The sequence below is a fragment of the Oncorhynchus masou genome, unplaced genomic scaffold, assembly GCF_036934945.1.
Source record: "Oncorhynchus masou masou isolate Uvic2021 unplaced genomic scaffold, UVic_Omas_1.1 unplaced_scaffold_634, whole genome shotgun sequence".
NCBI lineage: Eukaryota > Metazoa > Chordata > Actinopteri > Salmoniformes > Salmonidae > Oncorhynchus > Oncorhynchus masou.
The window spans coordinates 157,501-185,088 of NW_027012770.1; the positions used below are offsets into that span (position 1 = coordinate 157,501).

The following is a 27,588-nucleotide window of genomic DNA, read 5'->3' on the forward strand; positions in this document are numbered from 1 at the left end:
GAGGAAGTAGCAGTCAGTCACTAAAACAACAGAGGAAGTAGCAGTCAGTCACTAAAACAACAGAGGAAGTAGCAGTCAGTCACTAAAACAACATAGGAAGTAGCAGTCAGTCACTAAAACAACAGAGGAAGTAGCAGTCAGTCACTAAAACAACAGAGGAAGTAGCAGTCAGTCAGTAAAACAACAGAGGAAGTAGCAGTCAGTCAGTAAAACAACAGGAAGTAGCAGTCAGTCACTAAAACAACAGGAAGTAGCAGTCAGTCACTAAAACAACAGGAAGTAGCAGTCAGTCACTAAAACAACAGAGGAAGTAACAGTCAGTCAGTAAAACAACAGAGGAAGTAGCAGTCAGTCAGTAAAACAACAGAGGAAGTAGCAGTCAGTCAGTAAAACAACAGGAAGTAGCAGTCAGTCAGTAAAACAAAAGGAAGTAGCAGTCAGTCAGTAAAACAACAGGAAGTAGCAGTCAGTCAGTAAAACAACAGGAAGTAGCAGTCTGTCAGTAAAACAACAGGAAGTAGCAGTCAGTCAGTAAAACAACAGAGGAAGTAGCAGTCAGTCAGTAAAACAACAGAGGAAGTAGCAGTCAGTCAGTAAAACAACAGGAAGTAGCAGTCAGTCAGTAAAACAACAGGAAGTAGCAGTCAGTAAAACAACAGGAAGTAGCAGCTCATCAGTAAAATAGGTAAGAAAGCAGTGGAATGTCTGTTGGTTCTTCTTGAGACTTCACCACGTGGCTGTTTGGAGCTGCTGCTGTTTAATCCAGTTAAGTAATGGAGGATTTGGAGAGTCTGTGTGTGTGTGGATTTAGAGTGGACAGTATCTGCCAGAGTGGTCCTTGTCCTCCCTGCTAATACCAGTAATCAACGAGATGAAGAAAACACATTCTGAGACAGCTTGGACCTCCAACCGGATTGGAGGAGAAGATCAAAGGACCCGCCCTTAAAACCTCGCCCATTCAGATAGAAACAGTTTACTGTGTTCGTAAGACGTTGCTGGCACTTTCTCAATTTGTCTCAATGTCTGAAAACTGCTAGTATCCTCTGTCCTCGCCTCCTCACACCGGATTGGAGGAGAAGATCAAAGGACCCGCCCTTAAAACCTTCTCCTGCAATGTGCTCTGAGGAGGCGGCAGGGACAGAGGAAGTGAGGAGGATTGGAGGAAAAGACAAATAGGGAAAGAGAATCAGAGAAAATGTTTTTCAAGAAATTTACTTTGAAGTCTTTAAAGTAACCTGCCTGACACTATAGAATATATACTGGACTAGTCAGTCTACTGAGAATAAAATACTGGACTAGTCAGTCTACTGAGAATAAAATACTGGACTAGTCAGTCTACTGAGAATAAAATACATACTGGACTAGTCAGTCTAGTGAGAATAAAATACATACTGGACTAGCCAGTCTACTGAGAATGAAATACTGGACTAGTCAGTCTACTGGGAATAAATACATACTGGACTAGTCAGTCTACTGAGAATAAATACTGGACTAGTCAGTCAACTGAGTATAAAATACTGGACTAGTCAGTCTACTGAGAATAAAATACTGGACTAGTCAGTCTAGTGAGAATAAAATACTGGACTAGTCAGTCTACTGAGTATAAAATACTGGACTAGTCAATCTACTGAGAATAAAATACTGGACTAGTCAGTCTACTGAGAATAAAATACTGGACTAGTCAGTCTACTGAGAATAAAATACTGGACTAGTCAGTCTACTGAGAATAAAATACATACTGGACTAGTCAGTCTACTGAGAATAAATACAAACTGGACTAGTCAGTCTAGTGAGAATAAAATACTGGACTAGTCAGTCTACTGAGAATAAAATACTGGACTAGTCAGTCTACTGAGAATAAAATACATACTGGACTAGTCAGTCAACTGAGAATAAAATACTGGACCAGTCAGTCTACTGAGTATAAAATACTGGACTAGTCAGTCGACTGAGAATAAATACATACTGGACTAGTCAGTCTACTGAGAATAAAATACTGGACTAGTCAGTCGACTGAGAATAAAATACTGGACTAGTCAGTCGACTGAGAATAAAATACTGGACTAGTCAGTCTACTGAGAATAAAATACTGGACTAGTCAGTCTACTGAGTATAAAATACTGGACTAGTCAGTCGAATGAGAATAAAATACTGGACTAGTCAGTCGACTGAGAATAAAATACTGGACTAGTCAGTCGACTGAGAATAAAATACTGGACTAGTCAGTCTACTGAGAATAAATACATACTGGACTAGTCAGTCTACTGAGAATAAATACATACTGGACTAGTCAGTCTACTGAGAATGAAATACTGGACTAGTCAGTCTACTGAGAATAAAATACTGGACTAGTCAGTCTACTGAGAATAAAATACTGGACTAGTCAGTCTACTGAGAATAAAATACAAACTGGACTAGTCAGTCTACTGAGAATAAAATACTGGACTAGTCAGTCTACTGAGAATAAAATACTGGACTAGTCAGTCGACTGAGAATAAAATACTGGACTAGTCAGTCGACTGAGAATAAAATACTGGACTAGTCAGTCTACTGAGAATAAAATACTGGACTAGTCAGTCTACTGAGTATAAAATACTGGACTAGTCAGTCGACTGAGAATAAAATACTGGACTAGTCAGTCGACTGAGAATAAAATACTGGACTAGTCAGTCGACTGAGAATAAAATACTGGACTAGTCAGTCTACTGAGAATAAATACATACTGGACTAGTCAGTCTACTGAGAATAAAATACTGGACTAGTCAGTCTACTGAGAATAAAATACTGGACTAGTCAGTCTACTGAGAATAAAATACTGGACTAGTCAGTCTACTGAGAATAAAATACTGGACTAGTCAGTCTACTGAGAATAAAATACTGGACTAGTCAGTCTACTGAGAATAAAATACCGGACTAGTCAGTCTACTGAGAATAAAATACTGGACTAGTCAGTCTACTGAGAATAAAATACTGGACTAGTCAGTATACTGAGAATAAAATACATACTGGACTAGTCAGTATACTGAGAATAAAATACTGGACTAGTCAGTCTACTGAGAATGAAATACTGGACTAGTCAGTCTACTGAGAATAAAATACTGGACTAGTCAGTCTACTGAGAATGAAATACTGGACTAGTCAGTCTACTGAGAATGAAATACTGGACTAGTCAGTATACTGAGAATAAAATACTGGACTAGTCAGTCTAGTGAGAATAAATACATACTGGACTAGTCAGTCTACTGAGAATAAATACTGGACTAGTCAGTCTACTGAGAATGAAATACTGGACTAGTCAGTCTACTGAGAATGAAATACTGGACTAGTCAGTATACTGAGAATAAAATACTGGACTAGTCAGTCTAGTGAGAATAAATATATACTGGACTAGTCAGTATACTGAGTATAAAATACATACTGGACTAGTCAGTCTACTGAGAATAAAATACTGGACTAGTCAGTCTACTGAGAATAAAATACTGGACTAGTCAGTCTACTGAGAATAAATACATACTGGACTAGTCAGTCTACTGAGAATAAAATACTGGACTAGTCAGTATACTGAGAATAAAATACATACTGGACTAGTCAGTCTACTGAGAATAAAATACTGGACTAGTCAGTCTACTGAGAATAAAATACTGGACCAGTCAGTCTACTGAGAATAAAATACATACTGGACTAGTCAGTCTAGTGAGAATAAAATACATACTGGACTAGTCAGTCTACTGAGAATAAAATACATACTGGACTAGTCAGTCTACTGAGAATAAAATACTGGACTAGTCAGTCTACTGAGAATAAAATACTGGACTAGTCAGTCTACTGAGAATAAATACAAACTGGACTAGCCAGTCTACTGAGAATAAAATACTGGACTAGTCAGTCTACTGAGAATAAAATACTGGACTAGTCAGTCTACTGAGAATAAAATACTGGACCAGTCAGTATACTGAGAATAAAATACATACTGGACTAGTCAGTCTACTAAGAATAAAATACTGGACCAGTCAGTCTACTGAGAATAGAATACTGGACTAGTCAGTCTACTGAGAATAAAATACTGGACCAGTCAGTCTAGTGAGAATAAATACAAACTGGACTAGTCAGTCTACTGAGAATAAATACAAACTGGACTAGTCAGTCTACTGAGAATAAAATACATACTGGACTAGTCAGTCTACTGAGAATAAAATACTGGACCAGTCAGTCTACTGAGAATAAAATACTGGACCAGTCAGTCTACTGAGAATAAAATACTGGACTAGTCAGTATACTGAGAATAAAATACTGGACTAGTCAGTCTACTGAGAATAAAATACTGGACCAGTCAGTCTACTGAGAATAAAATACTGGACCAGTCAGTCTACTGAGAATAAAATACTGGACTAGTCAGTATACTGAGAATAAAATACTGGACTAGTCAGTCTACTGAGAATAAAATACTGGACCAGTCAGTCTACTGAGAATAAAATACTGGACCAGTCAGTCTACTGAGAATAAAATACTGGACTAGTCAGTATACTGAGAATAAAATACATACTGGACTAGTCAGTCTAGTGAGAATAAAATACATACTGGACTAGTCAGTCTAGTGAGAATAAAATAAATACTGGACTAGTCAGTCGACTGAGAATAAAATACTGGACTAGTCAGTCTACTGAGTATAAAATACTGGACTAGTCAGTCTACTGAGAATAAATACATACTGGACTAGTCAGTCAACTGAGAATAAAATACTGGACTAGTCAGTCTACTGAGAATAAAATACATACTGGACTAGTCAGTCGACTGAGAATAAAATACTGGACTAGTCAATCTACTGAGAATAAAATACTGGACTAGTCAGTCTACTGAGAATAAAATACTGGACCAGTCAGTCTACTGAGAATAAAATACTGGACCAGTCAGTCTACTGAGTATAAAATACTGGACTAGTCAGTCTAGTGAGAATAAAATACTGGACCAGTCAGTCTACTGAGAATAAAATACTGGACTAGTCAGTCTAGTGAGAATAAAATACTGGACCAGTCAGTCTACTGAGAATAAAATACTGGACTAGTCAGTCTACTGAGAATGAAATACTGGACTAGTCAGTCTACTGAGAATAAAATACTGGACTAGTCAGTCTACTGAGAATAAAATACTGGACTAGTCAGTCTACTGAGAATAAAATACAAACTGGACTAGTCAGTCTACTGAGAATAAAATACTGGACTAGTCAGTCTACTGAGAATAAAATACTGGACTAGTCAGTATACTGAGAATAAAATACATACTGGACTAGTCAGTATACTGAGAATAAAATACTGGACTAGTCAGTCTACTGAGAATGAAATACTGGACTAGTCAGTCTACTGAGAATAAAATACTGGACTAGTCAGTCTACTGAGAATGAAATACTGGACTAGTCAGTCTACTGAGAATGAAATACTGGACTAGTCAGTATACTGAGAATAAAATACTGGACTAGTCAGTCTAGTGAGAATAAATACATACTGGACTAGTCAGTCTACTGAGAATAAATACTGGACTAGTCAGTCTACTGAGAATGAAATACTGGACTAGTCAGTCTACTGAGAATGAAATACTGGACTAGTCAGTATACTGAGAATGAAATACTGGACTAGTCAGTATACTGAGAATAAAATACTGGACTAGTCAGTCTAGTGAGAATAAATACATACTGGACTAGTCAGTCTACTGAGAATAAATACTGGACTAGTCAGTCTACTGAGAATGAAATACTGGACTAGTCAGTCTACTGAGAATGAAATACTGGACTAGTCAGTATACTGAGAATAAAATACTGGACTAGTCAGTCTAGTGAGAATAAATATATACTGGACTAGTCAGTATACTGAGTATAAAATACATACTGGACTAGTCAGTCTACTGAGAATAAAATACTGGACTAGTCAGTCTACTGAGAATAAAATACTGGACTAGTCAGTCTACTGAGAATAAATACATACTGGACTAGTCAGTCTACTGAGAATAAAATACTGGACTAGTCAGTATACTGATAATATAATACATACTGGACTAGTCAGTCTACTGAGAATAAAATACAGGACTAGTCTGTCTACTGAGAATAAAATACTGGACTAGTCAGTCTACTGAGAATAAAATACTGGACCAGTCAGTCTACTGAGAATAAAATACATACTGGACTAGTCAGTCTAGTGAGAATAAAATACATACTGGACTAGTCAGTCTACTGAGAATAAAATACTGGACCAGTCAGTCTACTGAGAATAGAATACTGGACTAGTCAGTCTACTGAGAATAAAATACTGGACCAGTCAGTCTAGTGAGAATAAATACAAACTGGACTAGTCAGTCTACTGAGAATAAATACAAACTGGACTAGTCAGTCTACTGAGAATAAAATACATACTGGACTAGTCAGTCTAGTGAGAATAAAATACTGGACCAGTCAGTATACTGAGAATAAAATACATACTGGACTAGTCAGTCTACTGAGAATAAAATACTGGACCAGTCAGTCTACTGAGAATAAAATACTGGACTAGTCAGTCTACTGAGAATAAAATACTGGACTAGTCAGTCTACTGAGAATAAATACAAACTGGACTAGCCAGTCTACTGAGAATAAAATACTGGACTAGTCAGTCTACTGAGAATAAAATACTGGACTAGTCAGTCTACTGAGAATAAAATACTGGACCAGTCAGTATACTGAGAATAAAATACATACTGGACTAGTCAGTCTACTGAGAATAAAATACTGGACCAGTCAGTCTACTGAGAATAGAATACTGGACTAGTCAGTCTACTGAGAATAAAATACTGGACCAGTCAGTCTAGTGAGAATAAATACAAACTGGACTAGTCAGTCTACTGAGAATAAATACAAACTGGACTAGTCAGTCTACTGAGAATGAAATACTGGACCAGTCAGTATACTGAGAATAAAATACATACTGGACTAGTCAGTCTACTGAGAATAAAATACTGGACCAATCAGTCTACTGAGAATAAAATACTGGACTAGTCAGTATACTGAGAATAAAATACTGGACTAGTCAGTCTACTGAGAATAAAATACTGGACCAGTCAGTCTACTGAGAATAAAATACTGGACCAGTCAGTCTACTGAGAATAAAATACTGGACTAGTCAGTATACTGAGAATAAAATACATACTGGACTAGTCAGTCTAGTGAGAATAAAATACATACTGGACTAGTCAGTCTAGTGAGAATAAAATAAATACTGGACTAGTCAGTCGACTGAGAATAAAATACTGGACTAGTCAGTCTACTGAGTATAAAATACTGGACTAGTCAGTCTACTGAGAATAAATACATACTGGACTAGTCAGTCTACTGAGAATAAAATACATACTGGACTAGTCAGTCGACTGAGAATAAAATACTGGACTAGTCAATCTACTGAGAATAAAATACTGGACTAGTCAGTCTACTGAGAATAAAATACTGGACCAGTCAGTCTACTGAGAATAAAATACTGGACCAGTCAGTCTACTGAGTATAAAATACTGGACTAGTCAGTCTAGTGAGAATAAAATACTGGACCAGTCAGTCTACTGAGAATAAAATACTGGACTAGTCAGTCTAGTGAGAATAAAATACTGGACCAGTCAGTCTACTGAGAATAAAATACTGGACTAGTCAGTCTACTGAGAATAAAATACTGGACTAGTCAGTCTACTGAGAATAAAATACTGGACTAGTCAGTCTACTGAGTATAAAATACTGGACCAGTCAGTCTACTGAGAATAGAATACTGGACTAGTCAGTCTAGTGAGAATAAATACAAACTGGACTAGTCAGTCTACTGAGAATAAATACAAACTGGACTAGTCAGTATACTGAGAATAAAATACATACTGGACTAGTCAGTCTAGTGAGAATAAATACATACTGGACTAGCCAGTCTACTGAGAATAAAATACATACTGGACTAGTCAGTCTACTGAGAATAAAATACTGGACCAGTCAGTCTACTGAGAATAGAATACTGGACTAGTCAGTCTACTGAGAATAAAATACTGGACCAGTCAGTCTACTGAGAATAAAATACTGGACTAGTCAGTCTACTGAGTATAAAATACTGGACTAGTCAGTCTAGTGAGAATACAAACTGGACTAGTCAGTCTACTGAGAATAAAATACTGGACTAGTCAGTCTACTGAGAATAAAATACTGGACCAGTCAGTCTAGTGAGAATAACATACTGGACTAGTCAGTCTAGTGAGAATAAAATACTGGACCAGTCAGTCTAGTGAGAATAACATACTGGACTAGTCAGTCTAGTGAGAATAAACACATTGCCTCTGTAATTATGGGGACAGTGAAGCATGATATCCTTCTTTTGGGTCTATACCCCAAAGGTTTGGATTTGATCATAGAATGACTATGAGGTTAAAGTACAGACTGTCAGCTTTCATTTGAGGGTATTTTCATCCATATCGGGTGAACCGTTTTGAGATTTACATCACTTTTTGTACGTAGTCCACTATTTAAAAGGGAGCAAAACTATTGGGACAAATTCACTTCTGTGTATTAAAGTAGTTAAAAGTTAAATATTTAATCCCATATTCATCATGTGGATGCTACCATGGTTACGGATAATCCTGAATGAATCGTGAGTAATGATGACTGAGAATGTTAGACATACAAATATTGCAAACCTCCCCCTGTTATTGTATTAGGGGCGGCAGGGTAGCCTAGTGGTTAGAGTGGAGGGGCGGCAGGGTAGCCTAGTGGTTAGAGTGTAGGGGCGGCAGGGTAGCCTAGTGGTTAGAGTGTAGGGGCGGCAGGTAGCCTAGTGGTTAGAGTGGAGGGGCGGCAGGGTAGCCTAGTGGTTAGAGTGGAGGGGCGGCAGGGTAACCTAGTGGTTAGAGTGGAGGGGCGGCAGGTAGCCTAGTGGTTAGAGTGTAGGGGTGGCAGGTAGCCTAGTGGTTAGAGTGGAGGGGCGGCAGGGTAGCCTAGTGGTTAGAGTGGAGGGGCGGCAGGGGAGCCTAGTGGTTAGAGTGGAGGGGCGGCAGGGTAGCCTAGTGGTTAGAGTGGAGAGGAGGCAGGGTAGCCTAGTGGTTAGAGTGGAGGGGCGGCAGGGGAGCCTAGTGGTTAGAGTGGAGGGGCGGCAGGTAGCCTAGTGGTTAGAGTGGAGGGGCGGCAGGGTAGCCTAGTGGTTAGAGTGGAGGGGCGGCAGGGGAGCCTAGTGGTTAGAGTGGAGGGGCGGCAGGGGAGCCTAGTGGTTAGAGTGGAGGGGCGGCAGGTAGCCTAGTGGTTAGAGTGGAGGGGCGGCAGGGGAGCCTAGTGGTTAGAGTGTAGAGGCGGCAGGATAGCCTAGTGGTTAGATTGTAGAGGCGGCAGGGTAGCCTAGTGGTTAGAGTGGAGGGGTGGCAGGGTAGCCTAGTGGTTAGAGTGGAGGGGCGGCAGGGTAGCCTAGTGGTTAGAGCGTTGGACTAGTAAGCGAAAGTTCGAATCCCCGAGCTGACAAGGTACAAATCTGTCATTCTGCCCCTGAACAGGCAGTTAACCCACTGTTCCTAGACCAGTTAACCCACTGTTCCTAGACCAGTTAACCCACTGTTCCCCGGTAGGCCGTCATTGAAAATAATAATTTTGTTCCTAACTGACTTGCCTAGTACTAATACTGCCCTGGAGCATTAGATTAGAAGACCAGGCAGAAGGGTGCCTCCTATTGGCCCTCCAACACCACTTCCAGCAGCATCTGGTCTCCCGTCCAGGGACTGACCAGGACCAACCCTGCTTAGCTTCAGCAGCAAACCAGCAGTGGTATGCAGGGTGGTATGCTGCAGAATCTAACATAGAACACACCTCATTACAGAATCTAACATAGAACACACCTCATAACAGAATCTAACATAGAACACACATCATAACAGAATCTAACAACATAGAACACACATCATAACAGAATCTAACAACATAGAACACACATCATAACAGAATCTAACAACATAGAACACACCTCATAACAGAATCTAACATAGAACACACCTCATAACAGAATCTAACAACATAGAACACAACTCATAACAGAATCTAACATAGAACACACCTCATAACAGAATCTAACAACATAGAACACACCTCATAACAGAATCTAACATAGAACACACCTCATAACAGAATCTAACATAGAACACACCTCATAACAGAATCTAACAACATAGAACATACCTCATAACAGAATCTAACATAGAACACACCTCATAACAGAATCTAACATAGAACACAACTCATAACAGAATCTAACATAGAACACACCTCATAACAGAATGTAACATAGAACACACCTCATTACAGAATCTAACATAGAACACACCTCATAACAGAATCTAACATAGAACACACATCATAACAGAATCTAACATAGAACACACCTCATAACAGAATCTAACATAGAACACACCTCATAACAGAATCTAACATAGAACACACCTCATAACAGAATCTAACATAGAACACACATCATAACAGAATCTAACATAGAACACACCTCATAACAGAATCTAACATAGAACACACATCATAACAGAATCTAACATAGAACACACCTCATAACAGAATCTAACATAGAACATACCTCATAACAGAATCTAACATAGAACACACCTCATAACAGAATCTAACATAGAACACACCTCATAACAGAATCTAACATAGAACACACCTCATAACAGAATCTAACATAGAACACAACTCATAACAGAATCTAACATAGAACACACCTCATAACAGAATGTAACATAGAACACACCTCATTACAGAATCTAACATAGAACACACCTCATAACAGAATCTAACATAGAACACACATCATAACAGAATCTAACATAGAACACACCTCATAACAGAATCTAACATAGAACACACCTCATAACAGAATCTAACATAGAACACACCTCATAACAGAATCTAACATAGAACACACATCATAACAGAATCTAACATAGAACACACCTCATAACAGAATCTAACATAGAACACACATCATAACAGAATCTAACATAGAACACACCTCATAACAGAATCTAACATAGAACATACCTCATAACAGAATCTAACATAGAACACACCTCATAACAGAATCTAACATAGAACACACCTCATAACAGAATCTAACAACATAGAACACACCTCATAACAGAATGTAACATAGAACACACCTCATAACAGAATCTAACATAGAACACACCTCATAACAGAATCTAACAACATAAAACACACCTCATAACAGAATCTAACATAGAACACACCTCATAACAGAATCTAACATAGAACATACCTCATAACAGAATCTAACATAGAACACACCTCATAACAGAATCTAACATAGAACACACCTCATAACAGAATCTAACATAGAACACACCTCATAACAGAATCTAACATAAAACACACCTCATAACAGAATCTAACATAGAACACACCTCATAACAGAATCTAACATAGAACACACCTCATAACAGAATCTAACATAGAACACACCTCATAACAGAATCTAACAACATAGAACACACCTCATAACAGAATCTAACAACATAGAACACACCTCATAACAGAATCTAACAACATAGAACACACCTCATAACAGAATCTAACATAGAACATACCTCATAACAGAATCTAACATAGAACACACCTCATAACAGAATCTAACAACATAGAACACACCTCATAACAGAATCTAACATAGAACACACCTCATAACAGAATCTAACATAGAACACACCTCATAACAGAATCTAACAACATAGAACACACCTCATAACAGAATCTAACATAGAACATACCTCATAACAGAATCTAACATAGAACACACCTCATAACAGAATCTAACAACATAGAACACACCTCATAACAGAATCTAACATAGAACACACCTCATAACAGAATCTAACATAGAACACACCTCATAACAGAATCTAACATAGAACACACCTCATAACATAATCTAACATAGAGCACACCTCATAACAGAATCTAACAACATAGAACACACATCATAACAGAATCTAACATAGAACACACCTCATAACAGAATCTAACATAGAACACACCTCATAACAGAATCTAACATAGAACACACCTCATAACAGAATCTAACATAGAACACACATCATAACAGAATCTAACATAGAACACACCTCATAACAGAATCTAACATAGAACACACATCATAACAGAATCTAACATAGAACACACCTCATAACAGAATCTAACATAGAACATACCTCATAACAGAATCTAACATAGAACACACCTCATAACAGAATCTAACATAGAACACACCTCATAACAGAATCTAACATAGAACACACCTCATAACAGAATCTAACATAGAACACAACTCATAACAGAATCTAACATAGAACACACCTCATAACAGAATGTAACATAGAACACACCTCATTACAGAATCTAACATAGAACACACCTCATAACAGAATCTAACATAGAACACACCTCATAACAGAATCTAACATAGAACACACCTCATAACAGAATCTAACATAGAACACACCTCATAACAGAATCTAACATAGAACACACCTCATAACAGAATCTAACATAGAACACACATCATAACAGAATCTAACATAGAACACACCTCATAACAGAATCTAACATAGAACACACCTCATAACAGAATCTAACATAGAACACACCTCATAACAGAATCTAACATAGAACATACTCATAACAGAATAACAGAATAACTAACATAGAACACACCTCATAACAGAATCTAACATAGAACACACCTCATAACAGAATCTAACAACATAGAACACACCTCATAACAGAATGTAACATAGAACACACCTCATAACAGAATCTAACATAGAACACACCTCATAACAGAATCTAACAACATAAAACACACCTCATAACAGAATCTAACATAGAACACACCTCATAACAGAATCTAACATAGAACATACCTCATAACAGAATCTAACATAGAACACACCTCATAACAGAATCTAACATAGAACACACCTCATAACAGAATCTAACATAGAACACACCTCATAACAGAATCTAACATAGAACAACATATCTAAACACACCTCATAACAGAATCTAACATAGAACACACCTCATAACAGAATCTAACATAGAACACACCTCATAACAGAATCTAACATAGAACACACCTCATAACAGAATCTAACAACATAGAACACACCTCATAACAGAATCTAACAACATAGAACACACCTCATAACAGAATCTAACAACATAGAACACACCTCATAACAGAATCTAACATAGAACATACCTCATAACAGAATCTAACATAGAACACACCTCATAACAGAATCTAACAACATAGAACACACCTCATAACAGAATCTAACATAGAACACACCTCATAACAGAATCTAACATAGAACACACCTCATAACAGAATCTAACAACATAGAACACACCTCATAACAGAATCTAACATAGAACATACCTCATAACAGAATCTAACATAGAACACACCTCATAACAGAATCTAACAACATAGAACACACCTCATAACAGAATCTAACATAGAACACACCTCATAACAGAATCTAACATAGAACACACCTCATAACAGAATCTAACATAGAACACACCTCATAACATAATCTAACATAGAGCACACCTCATAACAGAATCTAACAACATAGAACACACCTCATTACAGAATCTAACATAGAACACACCTCATAACAGAATCTAACAACATAGAACACACCTCATAACAGAATCTAACATAGAACACACCTCATAACAGAATCTAACAACATAGAACACACCTCATAACAGAATCTAACATAGAACATACCTCATAACAGAATCAACATAGAACACACCTCATAACAGAATCTAACAACATAGAACACACCTCATAACAGAATCTAACATAGAACACACCTCATAACAGAATCTAACATAGAACACACCTCATAACAGAATCTAACATAGAACACACCTCATAACAGAATCTAACATAGAACACACCTCATAACAGAATCTAACAACATAGAACACACCTCATAACAGAATCTAACATAGAACACACCTCATAACAGAATCTAACAACATAGAACACACCTCATAACAGAATCTAACATAGAACACACCTCATAACAGAATATAACATAGAACACACCTCATAACAGAATCTAACATAGAACACACCTCATAACAGAATCTAACAACATAGAACACACCTCATAACAGAATCTAACATAGAACACACCTCATAACAGAATCTAACAACATAACAACTCTACTGTATATAGCCTCTCCACTGGGGTGGCAGCGTAGCCTAGTGGTTCGAGCGTTGGACAAGTAACCAAAAGGTTTTACTTGCCTAGTAAAATAACGTGTCAGTTGAGATGTCAGCACCACAAGTATATTTAGTCATTTGACTGATGAACGCCGGTCTGTGACACTGGGCCTAACATCACAGGATTAAATCTCCCCAAGCTGTTCACAGGCAGTTAAACCATCTCGTTTCCAAAACATCAAAATCGGTTAAATAACATTTTTTTTCTCATTGTTTTCATTCAGTTACAAAAGTAACAGTCCTGGCTGAGCCCCACATAAGAGTTCACCGTGGCCCCTTCGCTGTTACAATGTCGCAGTGTCGACTGTAGGTTGTTGTTTGGGTAGTAACCAACAACCTACAGTCAGACATCTGGCTAGGTTTCTACCCAAACAATAACCTACAGTCTGAGACATCTGGCTAGGTTTCTACCCAAACAACAACCTACAGTCAGAGACATCTGGCTAGGTTTCTACCCAAACAATAACCTAGAGTGAGACATCTAGCTAGGTTTCTACCCAAACAACAACCTAGAGTCAGACATCTGGCTAGGTTTCTACCCAAACAACAACCTACAGTCTGAGACATCTGGCTAGGTTTCTACCCAAACAACAACCTACAGTCTGAGACATCTAGCTAGGTTTCTACACAAACAACAACCTAGAGTGAGACATCTAGCTAGGTTTCTACCCAAACAACAACCTAGAGTCAGACATCTAGCTGGTTTCTACCCAAACAATAACCTACAGTCAGACATCTAGCTAGGTTTCTACCGAAACAACAACCTAGAGTCAGACATCTAGCTAGGTTTCTACCCAAACAACAACCTACAGTCAGACATCTAGCTAGGTTTCTACCCAAACAACAACCTACAGTCTGAGACATCTAGCTAGGTTTCTACCCAAACAACAACCTAGAGTCAGACATCTAGCTAGGTTTCTACCAAAACAACAACCTAGAGTCAGACATCTAGCTAGGTTTCTACCCAAACAACAACCTACAGTCTGAGACATCTAGCTAGGTTTCTACCCAAACAACAACCTAGAGTCAGACATCTAGCTAGGTTTCTACCCAAACAACAACCTACAGTCTGAGACATCTGGCTAGGTTTCTACCCAAACAACAACCTACAGTCTGAGACATCTAGCTAGGTTTCTACCCAAACAACAACCTAGAGTCAGACATCTAGCTAGGTTTCTACCGAAACAACAACCTAGAGTCCGACATCTAGCTAGGTTTCTACCCAAACAACAACCTAGAGTCAGACATCTAGCTAGGTTTCTACCCAAACAACAACCTAGCGTGAGACATCTAGCTAGGTTTCTACCGAAACAACAACCTGGAGTCAGACATCTAGCTAGGTTTCTACCCAAACAACAACCTACAGTCTGAGACATCTAGCTAGGTTTCTACCCAAACAACAACCTAGAGTGAGACATCTAGCTAGGTTTCTACCCAAACAACAACCTAGAGTCAGACATCTAGCTAGGTTTCTACCCAAACAACAACCTAGAGTCAGACATCTGGCTAGGTTTCTACCCAAACAACAACCTAGAGTCAGACATCTAGCTAGGTTTCTACCCAAACAACAACCTAGAGTCCGACATCTAGCTAGGTTTCTACCAAACAACAACCTAGAGTCAGACATCTAGCTAGGTTTCTACCCAAACAACAACCTAGAGTCAGACATCTAGCTAGGTTTCTACCCAAACAACAACCTACAGTCAGACATCTAGCTAGGTTTCTACCCAAACAACAACCTAGAGTCAGACATCTAGCTAGGTTTCTACCAAACAACAACCTAGAGTCAGACATCTAGCTAGGTTTCTACCCAAACAACAACCTAGCGTGAGACATCTAGCTAGGTTTCTACCAAAACAACAACCTAGAGTCAGACATCTAGCTAGGTTTCTACCCAAACAACAACCTACAGTCTGAGACATCTAGCTAGGTTTCTACCCAAACAACAACCTAGAGTCAGACATCTAGCTAGGTTTCTACCCAAACAACAACCTACAGTCTGAGACATCTAGCTAGGTTTCTACCCAAACAACAACCTACAGTCTGAGACATCTAGCTAGGTTTCTACCCAAACAACAACCTAGAGTCAGACATCTAGCTAGGTTTCTACCGAAACAACAACCTAGAGTCCGACATCTAGCTAGGTTTCTACCCAAACAACAACCTAGAGTCAGACATCTAGCTAGGTTTCTACCAAAACAACAACCTAGCGTGAGACATCTAGCTAGGTTTCTACCGAAACAACAACCTAGAGTCAGACATCTAGCTAGGTTTCTACCCAAACAACAACCTACAGTCTGAGACATCTAGCTAGGTTTCTACCCAAACAACAACCTAGAGTGAGACATCTAGCTAGGTTTCTACCCAAACAACAACCTAGAGTCAGACATCTAGCTAGGTTTCTACCCAAACAACAACCTAGCGTGAGACATCTAGCTAGGTTTCTACCGAAACAACAACCTAGAGTCAGACATCTAGCTAGGTTTCTACCCAAACAACAACCTAGAGTCAGACATCTAGCTGGTTTCTACCCAAACAACAACCTACTGTCAGACATCTAGCTGGTTTCTACCCAAACAACAACCTACAGTCTGAGACATCTAGCTAGGTTTCTACCCAAACAACAACCTACAGTCTGAGACATCTAGCTAGGTTTCTACCCAAACAACAACCTACAGTCTGAGACATCTAGCTAGGTTTCTACCCAAACAACAACCTACAGTCTGAGACATCTAGCTAGGTTTCTACCCAAACAACAACCTAGAGTCAGACATCTAGCTAGGTTTCTACCCAAACAACAACCTACAGTCTGAGACATCTAGCTAGGTTTCTACCCAAACAACAACCTAGAGTCAGACATCTAGCTAGGTTTCTACCAAAACAACAACCTAGAGTCAGACATCTAGCTAGGTTTCTACCCAAACAACAACCTACAGTCTGAGACATCTAGCTAGGTTTCTACCCAAACAACAACCTAGAGTCAGACATCTAGCTAGGTTTCTACCCAAACAACAACCTACAGTCTGAGACATCTGGCTAGGTTTCTACCCAAACAACAACCTAGAGTCAGACATCTAGCTAGGTTTCTACCCAAACAACAACCTACAGTCTGAGACATCTAGCTAGGTTTCTACCCAAACAACAACCTAGAGTGAGACATCTAGCTAGGTTTCTACCCAAACAACAACCTAGAGTCAGACATCTAGCTAGGTTTCTACCCAAACAACAACCTAGAGTCAGACATCTGGCTAGGTTTCTACCCAAACAACAACCTAGAGTCAGACATCTAGCTAGGTTTCTACCCAAACAACAACCTAGAGTCCGACATCTAGCTAGGTTTCTACCAAACAACAACCTAGAGTCAGACATCTAGCTAGGTTTCTACCCAAACAACAACCTAGAGTCAGACATCTAGCTAGGTTTCTACCCAAACAACAACCTACAGTCAGACATCTAGCTAGGTTTCTACCCAAACAACAACCTAGAGTCAGACATCTAGCTAGGTTTCTACCAAACAACAACCTAGAGTCAGACATCTAGCTAGGTTTCTACCCAAACAACAACCTAGCGTGAGACATCTAGCTAGGTTTCTACCAAAACAACAACCTAGAGTCAGACATCTAGCTAGGTTTCTACCCAAACAACAACCTACAGTCTGAGACATCTAGCTAGGTTTCTACCCAAACAACAACCTAGAGTCAGACATCTAGCTAGGTTTCTACCCAAACAACAACCTACAGTCAGACATCTAGCTAGGTTTCTACCCAAACAACAACCTACAGTCTGAGACATCTAGCTAGGTTTCTACCCAAACAACAACCTAGAGTCAGACATCTAGCTAGGTTTCTACCGAAACAACAACCTAGAGTCCGACATCTAGCTAGGTTTCTACCCAAACAACAACCTAGAGTCAGACATCTAGCTAGGTTTCTACCCAAACAACAACCTAGCGTGAGACATCTAGCTAGGTTTCTACCGAAACAACAACCTAGAGTCAGACATCTAGCTAGGTTTCTACCCAAACAACAACCTACAGTCTGAGACATCTAGCTAGGTTTCTACCCAAACAACAACCTAGAGTGAGACATCTAGCTAGGTTTCTACCCAAACAACAACCTAGAGTCAGACATCTAGCTAGGTTTCTACCCAAACAACAACCTAGCGTGAGACATCTAGCTAGGTTTCTACCGAAACAACAACCTAGAGTCAGACATCTAGCTAGGTTTCTACCCAAACAACAACCTAGAGTCAGACATCTAGCTGGTTTCTACCCAAACAACAACCTACTGTCAGACATCTAGCTGGTTTCTACCCAAACAACAACCTACAGTCTGAGACATCTAGCTAGGTTTCTACCCAAACAACAACCTACAGTCTGAGACATCTAGCTAGGTTTCTACCCAAACAACAACCTACAGTCTGAGACATCTAGCTAGGTTTCTACCCAAACAACAACCTACAGTCTGAGACATCTAGCTAGGTTTCTACCCAAACAACAACCTACAGTCAGACATCTAGCTAGGTTTCTAACCAAACAACAACCTACAGTCTGAGACATCTAGCTAGGTTTCTACCCAAACAACAACCTACAGTCTGAGACATCTGGCTAGGTTTCTACCCAAACAACAACCTACAGTCAGAGACATCTCGCTGGTTTCTACCCAAACAACAACCTACAGTCAGACATCTAGCTAAGTTTCTACCCAAACAAGCAGTTAGAGACCCAGCAGGGGGCTGTAGGAGCAGTTAGAGACCCAGCAGGGGGCTGTAGGGGCAGTTAGAGACCCAGCTGGGGGCTGTAGGGGCAGTTAGAGACCCAGCTGGGGGCTGTAGGGGCAGTTAGAGACCCAGCAGGGGGCTGTAGGAGCAGTTAGAGACCCAGCAGGGGGCTGTAGGAGCAGTTAGAGACCCAGCAGGGGGCTGTAGGAGCAGTTAGAGACCCAGCAGGGGGCTGTAGGAGCAGTTAGAGACCCAGCAGGGGGCTGTAGGAGCAGTTAGAGACCCAGCAGGGGGCTGTAGGAGCAGTTAGAGACCCAGCAGGGGGCTGTAGGGCAGTTAGAGACCCAGCAGGGGGCTGTAGGGCAGTTAGAGACCCAGCAGGGGGCTGTAGGAGCAGTTAGAGACCCAGCAGGGGGCTGGAGGAGCAGTTAGAGACCCAGCAGGGGGCTGGAGGAGCAGTTAGAGACCCAGCAGGGGGCTATAGGGGTAGTTAGAGACCCAGCAGGGGGCTGTAGGGTAGTTAGAGACCCAGCAGGGGGCTGTAGGGGCAGTTAGAGACCCAGCAGGGGGCTGTAGGGCAGTTAGAGACCCAGCAGGGGGCTGTAGGAGCCGTTAGAGACCCAGCAGGGGGCTGTAGGGCAGTTAGAGACCCAGCAGGGGGCTGTAAGGCATTTAGAGACCCAGCAGGGGGCTGTAGGGGCAGTTAGAGACCCAGCAGGGAGCTGTAGGAGTAGCACTAGATACCTGAATCTACAGAGCTAGTTTTACCTCTTTGCCTGAACATTCACAATGACAAGCTGCTATCTGCATACTGTCTCCTGGGTAAAAGAACGCGTGGGAGGCGGAGACTTCAATATTAGACTTTCAGAATCCTAAACCACCAATCACTGTTAATCCAAACCAATGTGCCTGCGATACGCTGCTTAAGAATCCCTGCTTGGGAAATAATGATTGGCTGGCTAGATGGAACAGAGACTGGTTTGAATTCTAATTGAACTGTAAGTAGTTCTGAATTCTAAACATTAAAATAGAATACATTATGGTAATTACAATTCTTTTTTGACGTCACAATCCAGTGTCGGCACTGTAGATGATTTGTGGTATAATGCTTTGAAACACCTAATGGAATTGTAAGTAGTTCTGAATTCATTAAAATAGCAAAGTAGTAGGAATGGGTGGGGTATGAACAGGGTGGGGTATGAACAGGATGGGGGTGGCTAGTGGTGAAGCATAATGTGAACTGTTAATGAAGATTGATCCAAAGCCCATCCAAAGGTAATACACAGTGAGACAGAAAGGGACCCATAAATCTCCACCTCCTCCCTCCCCCCAACCTCCCTCTTCCTCCTCACAGAACAACAAGCAAATCATCAATTGAATTTAAATTCACGTCCCGAATAGACTACTCAATTAGGAACCAAATGTAGCCTAGTGGTTGGAGCGTTGGGCCAGTAACCAGCAGGTAGCCTAGTGGTTGGAGCGTTGGGCCAGTAACCAGCAGGTAGCCTAGTGGTTGGAGCGTTGGGCCAGTAACCAGCAGGTAGCCTAGTGAGCCTAGTGGTTGGAGCGTTGGGCCAGTAACCAGCAAGTAGCCTAGTGGTTGGAGTGTTGGGCCAGTAACCAGCAGGTAGCCTAGTGGTTGGAGCGTTGGGCCAGTAACCAGCAGGTAGCCTAGTGGTTGGAGCGTTGGGCCAGTAAACAGCAGGTAGCCTAGTGGTTGGAGCGTTGGGCCAGTAACCAGCAGGTAGCCTAGTGGTTAGAGCGTTGCGCCAGTAACCAGCAGGTAGCCTAGTGGTTGGAGCGTTGGGCCAGTAAACAGCAGGTAGCCTAGTGGTTGGAGCGTTGGGCCAGTAACCAGCAGGTAGCCTAGTGGTTGGAGCGTTGGGCCAGTAACCAGCAGGTAGCCTAGTGGTTGGAGCGTTGGGCCAGTAACCAGCAGGTAGCCTAGTGGTTAGAGTGTTGGGCCAGTAACCAGCAGGTAGCCTAGTGGTTGGAATGTTGGGCCAGTAACCTGCAGGTAGCCTAGTGGTTGGAGCGTTGGGCCAGTAACCAGCAGGTAGCCTAGTGGTTGGAGTGTTGTGCCAGTAACCAGCAGGTAGCCTAGTGGTTGGAGCGTTGGGCCAGTAACCGTAAGGTTGCTGGATCGAATCCCCGAGCTGACATGGTAAAGAAATCTGACGTTCTACCCCTGAGCAAGGCAGTTAACCCACTGTTCCCCGAGCCCTGAGTAAGGCAGTTAACCCACTGTTCCCCGGGCCCTGAGTAAGGCAGTTAACCCACTGTTCTCCTGAACAAGGCAGTTAACCCACTGTTCCCCTGAACAAGGCAGTTAACCCACTGTTCCTAGACCAGTTAACCCATTGTTCCCCTGAACAAGGCAGTTAACCCACTGTTCCCCTGAACAAGGCAGTTAACCCACTGTTCCTAGACCAGTTAACCCATTGTTCCCCTGAACAAGGCAGTTAACCCACTGTTCCCCTGAACAAGGCAGTTAACCCACTGTTCCTAGACCAGTTAATCCACTGTTCCCCTGAACAAGGCAGTTAACCCACTGTTCCTAGACCAGTTAACCCACTGTTCCCCAGGCCCTGAGCAAGGCAGTTAACCCACTGTTCCTAGACCAGTTAACCCACTGTTCCCCGGGCCCTGAGCAAGGCAGTTAACCCACTGTTCCCCAGGCGTCGAAGACGTGGATGTTGACTAAGGCAGCCCCCCCCCACCTCTCTGATTCTGAGGGTTAAATGAACAGGGTGGGGGGTGGGGTATGAACAGGATGTTGACTAAGGCAGCCCCCCCACACATCTCTGATTCAGAGGGTTAAATGAGGAAGACACACTTCAGTTGAATACATTTAGTTGCACAACCGACTTGGTATCCCCCTTCCCCAAACAGAAGAAAACTTACTTGAAACAGGGAGGGAACTAACTGACCTTGTCCAATAAGAAACACTCATTTTAGTTTTGCTAGTGGCTCCTAATGAATACAACCCCCTTAGCAGAAGCAACAGGAAGAACAATTACACCCCAACAGGAAAGGATGTAGTCGCCTCACCTTTGAACTTGTGGAAGACGGCCCAGAGCTCAGCGATGTCCGTAGCGAAGGTGATATCTGTGTCCAGGACGATGACTTTCTGCAGGTCTGGGGGTAGGGTCTTGGTGAGCACCAGCTTCATCAGACCGTAGATACCGGAATAATGTTTGTTGGGGATCCACGACACCTCAGCCTGACAGAGGAGAAGGAGGTAGAGGGTTAACAGACACGAACCAGACAGTCTTGTTGAGGAACCCTGACACCTCCAGTATCAACAGACACGAACCAGACAGTCTTGATGAGGAACCATGAAACCTCAGTCCAGATTAACAGACACGAACCAGACAGTCTTGTTGAGGAACCCTGACACCTCAGTCCAGATTAACAGATACGAACCAGACAGTCTTGATGAGGAACCCTGACACCTCAGTCCAGATTAACAGATATGAACCAGACAGTCTTGTTGAGGAACCCTGACACCTCAGTCCAGATTAACAGACACGAACCAGACAGTCTTGATGAGGAACCCTGACACCTCAGTCCAGATTAACAGATACGAACCAGACAGTCTTGATGAGGAACCCTGACACCTCAGTCCAGATTAACAGATACGAACCAGACAGTCTTGATGAGGAACCCTGACACCTCAGTCCAGATTAACAGATACGAACCAGACAGTCTTGTTGAGGAACCCTGACACCTCAATCCAGATTAACAGATACGAACCAGACAGTCTTGATGAGGAACCCTGACACCTCCAGTATCAACAGACACGAACCAGACAGTCTTGATGAGGAACCCTGACACCTCAGTCCAGATTAACAGATACTAACCAGACAGTCTTGTTGTGGAACCCTGACACCTCAGTCCAGATTAACAGATACGAACCAGACAGTCTTGTTGAGGAACCCTGACACCTCAATCCAGATTAACAGATACGAACCAGACAGTCTTGATGAGGAACCCTGACACCTCCAGTATCAACAGACACGAACCAGACAGTCTTGATGAGGAACCCTGACACCTCAGTCCAGATTAACAGACACGAACCAGACAGTCTTGTTGAGGAACCCTGACACCTCAGTCCAGATTAACAGACACGAACCAGACAGTCTTGATGAGGAACCCTGACACCTCAGTCCAGATTAACAGACCGTCTTGTTGAGGAACCCTGACACCTCAATCCAGATTAACAGACAGTCTTGTTGAGGAACCCTGACACCTCAATCCAGATTAACAGACAGTCTTGTTGAGGAACCCTGACACCTCCAGTATCAACAGACAGTCTTGTTGAGGAACCCTGACACCTCCAGTATCAACAGACACGAACTAGACAGTCTTGATGAGGAACCCTGACACCTCAGTCCAGATTAACAGATACGAACCAGACAGTCTTGATGAGGAACCCTGACACCTCAGTCCAGATTAACAGATACGAACCAGACAGTCTTGATGAGGAACCCTGACACCTCCAGTATCAACAGACACGAACCAGACAGTCTTGATGAGGAACCCTGACACCTCAGTCCAGATTAACAGACACGAACCAGACAGTCTTGTTGAGGAACCCTGACACCTCCAGTATCAACAGACACGAACCAGACAGTCTTGTTGAGGAACCCTGACACCTCAGTCCAGATTAACAGACACGAACCAGACAGTCTTGTTGAGGAACCCTGACACCTCAGTCCAGATTAACAGACAGTCTTGTTGAGGAACCCTGACACCTCAGTCCAGATTAACAGACAGTCTTGTTGAGGAACCCTGACACCTCAGTCCAGATTAACAGACAGTCTTGTTGAGGAACCCTGACACCTCAGTCCAGATTAACAGACAGTCTTGATGAGGAACCCTGACACCTCAGTCCAGATTAACAGACAGTCTTGTTGAGGAACCATGACACCTTAGTCCAGATTAACAGACAGTCTTGTTGAGGAACCCTGACACCTCAGTCCAGATTAACAGACAGTCTTGTTGAGGAACCCTGACACCTCAGTCCAGATTAACAGACAGTCTTGTTGAGGAACCCTGACACCTCAGTCCAGATTAACAGACAGTCTTGTTGAGGAACCCTGACACCTCAGTCCAGATTAACAGACAGTCTTGTTGAGGAACCCTGACACCTCAGTCCAGATTAACAGACAGTCTTGATGAGGAACCCTGACACCTCAGTCCAGATTAACAGATACGAACCAGACAGTCTTGATGAGGAACCCTGACACCTCAGTCCAGATTAACAGACAGTCTTGTTGAGGAACCCTGACACCTCAGTCCAGATTAACAGACAGAAACAGGATGAACAGAGGATGTGTGTGTTGGAGGAGGTCAGATGGAGAAAGACGAGGTACAGAATCTCTCTCATGTTGACGACAGAAGGAGTAGTTGTTGTTTTGGGGGAGGGGGGTCGGCTGTGGATGTGTGTGTTTTGGGGGGTCCCGGCTGTAGATGTGTGTGTTTTGGGGGGTCCCGGCTGTAGATGTGTGTGTTTTGGGGGGGGTCCCGGCTGTAGATGTGTGTGTTTTGGGGGGGGGGGGTGAGGCTGTGGATGTGTGTTTTGGGGGGGGGGATGTAGATGTGTGTGTTTTGGGGGGGTCCCGGCTGTAGATGTGTGTGTTTTGGGGGGGGGGCTGTAGATGTGTGTGTTTTGGGGGGGGGGGCTGTAGATGTGTGTGTTTTGGGGGGGGGCTGTAGATGTGTGTGTTTTGGGGGGGGGCTGTAGATGTGTGTGTTTTGGAGGGGGAGGCTGTAGATGTGTGTGTTTTGGAGGGGGAGGCTGTAGATGTGTGTGTTTTGGGGGGGGCTGTAGATGTGTGTGTTTTGGAGGGGGCTGTAGATGTGTGTGTTTTGGGGGGGGGGCTGTAGATGTGTGTGTTTTGGAGGGGGGGGACTGTAGATGTGTCTCACCTTGAGTTCGTCTGCATCGTAGAAGTCCACCCTGACAGCAGGGACCATCCAGGTACGGAACAGAGAGGCTAGGATCTGCTGGGCTGTAGAGTCCGTTATGATGTGGAAGTGGAGAGGGTTCCGCCTGCAAGAGACACACACACACACACACACACACACACACACACACACACACACACACACACACACACACACACACACACACACACACACACACACAGAGGGATAAGGTGAGACTCAGAGCATAAGCGCAGTACTTTAAAGTATATTTAGAAAACAACATGAAACCTCGATATGAACACACAGAACAACATGAAACATCAATATGAACACACAGAACAACATGAAACATCAATATGAACACACAGAACAACATGAAACATCAATATGAACACACAGAACAACATGAAACATCAATATGAACACACAGAACAACATGAAACCTCTGGATATATACAGAGAACAACATGAAACCTCAATATGAACACACAGAACAACATGAAACCTCAATATGAACACACAGAACAACATGAAACATCAATATGAACACACAGAACAACATGAAACCTCTGGATATAAACACACAGAACAACATGAAACATCAATATGAACACACAGAACAACATGAAACATCAATATGAACACACAGAACAACATGAAACCTCTGGATATAAACACACAGAACAACATGAAACCTCTGGATATAAACACACAGAACAACATGAAACCTCTGGATATAAACACACAGAACAACATGAAACCTCTGGATATAAACACACAGAACAACATGAAACCTCTGGATATAAACACACAGAACAACATGAAACCTCTGGATATAAACACACAGAACAACATGAAACCTCTGGATATAAACACACAGAACAACATGAAACCTCTGGATATAAACACACAGAACAACATGAAACCTCTGGATATAAACACACAGAACAACATGAAACCTCTGGATATAAACACACAGAACAACATGAAACCTCTGGATATAAACACACAGAACAACATGAAACATCAATATGAACACACAGAACAACATGAAACATCAATATGAACACACAGAACAACATGAAACCTCTGGATATAAACACACAGAACAACATGACAATTAGGGAGATGATAAACAGTAATCTCTCTAATATATCTTCTGCTCAGATAACATGTCTATAACATGATATATCTGTTCAGATAACACGTCTATAACACGTCTATAACATGATATATCTGTTCAGATAACACGTCTATAACACGTCTATAACATGATATATCTGTTCAGATAACACGTCTATAACACGTCTATAACACGTCTATAACATGATATATCTGTTCAGATAACACGTCTATAACACGTCTATAACACGTCTATAACACGTCTATAACACGTCTATAACATGATATATCTGTTCAGATAACACGTCTACAACACGTTGTATCTGTTCAGATAACACGTCTATAACACATCTATAACATGATATATCTGTTCAGATAACACGTCTACAACACGTCTACAACACGTTGTATCTGTTCAGATAACACGTCTATAACACGTCTATAACATGATGTATCTGTTCAGATAACACATCTATAACATGATATATCTGTTCAGATAACATGTCTACAACACGTCTATAACATGATATATCTGTTCAGATAACACGTCTATAACACGTCTATAACATGATGTATCTGCTAACACGTCTATATGTGTATTGAGCGGTGAGAGCTTGAGAGAGGAGGAAACACACACACACACGACAGGGAGCTCTCTACACCAACATGAGATTGATTTGTATTAACAGAAATGGACGAGGAAGGGGCCTACTTTGTCTCTGATCCAACAGAACCGTAGGAAACACCTAGTGACGCCCTCAACAGAACCATAGAAACACCTACAGATAGAATCACAGCCAGTGTTTTGGTCTTGCCTCGGGTCTCTGCTCTGGGCTGTCAGACAGAATCATAGCCAGTGTTTGGTCTTGCCTCGGTCTCTGCTCTGGGCTGTCAGACAGAATCACAACCAGTGTTTTGTATTGCCTCGGTCTCTGCTCTGGGCTGTCAGACAGAATCACAGCCAGTGTTTTGGTCTCTGCTCTGGGCTGTCAGACAGAATCACAGCCAGTGTTTGGTCTTGCCTCGGGTCTTAGCTCTGGGCTGTCAGACAGAATCACAGTCAGTGTTTTGGTCTTGCCTCGGTCTCTGCTCTGGGCTGTCAGACAGAATCACAACCAGTGTTTTGTATTGCCTCGGTCTCTGCTCTGGGCTGTCAGGCAGAATCACAACCAGTGTTTTGTATTGCCTCGGTCTCTGCTCTGGGCTGTCAGACAGAATCACAGCCAGTGTTTTGGTCTCTGCGCTGGGCTGTCAGGCAGAATCACAGCCAGTGTTTTGGTCTCTGCGCTGGGCTGTCAGGCAGAATCACAGCCAGTGTTTTGGTCTCTGTTCTGGGCTGTCAGACAGAATCACAGCCAGTGTTTTGGTCTCTGTTCTGGGCTGTCAGACAGAATCACAGTCAGTGTTTTGGTCTCTGCGCTGGGCTGTCAGACAGAATCACAGTCAGTGTTTTGGTCTC

The 27,588-nt window shown here is 41.9% G+C and overlaps 1 pseudogene; it reads right to left on the reverse strand.

The window, feature by feature from the left end:
• The window catches only part of LOC135536564 (xylosyl- and glucuronyltransferase LARGE1-like), a 240,568-nt pseudogene that overhangs the window by 100,636 nt on the left and 112,344 nt on the right, over positions 1 to 27,588 (reverse strand).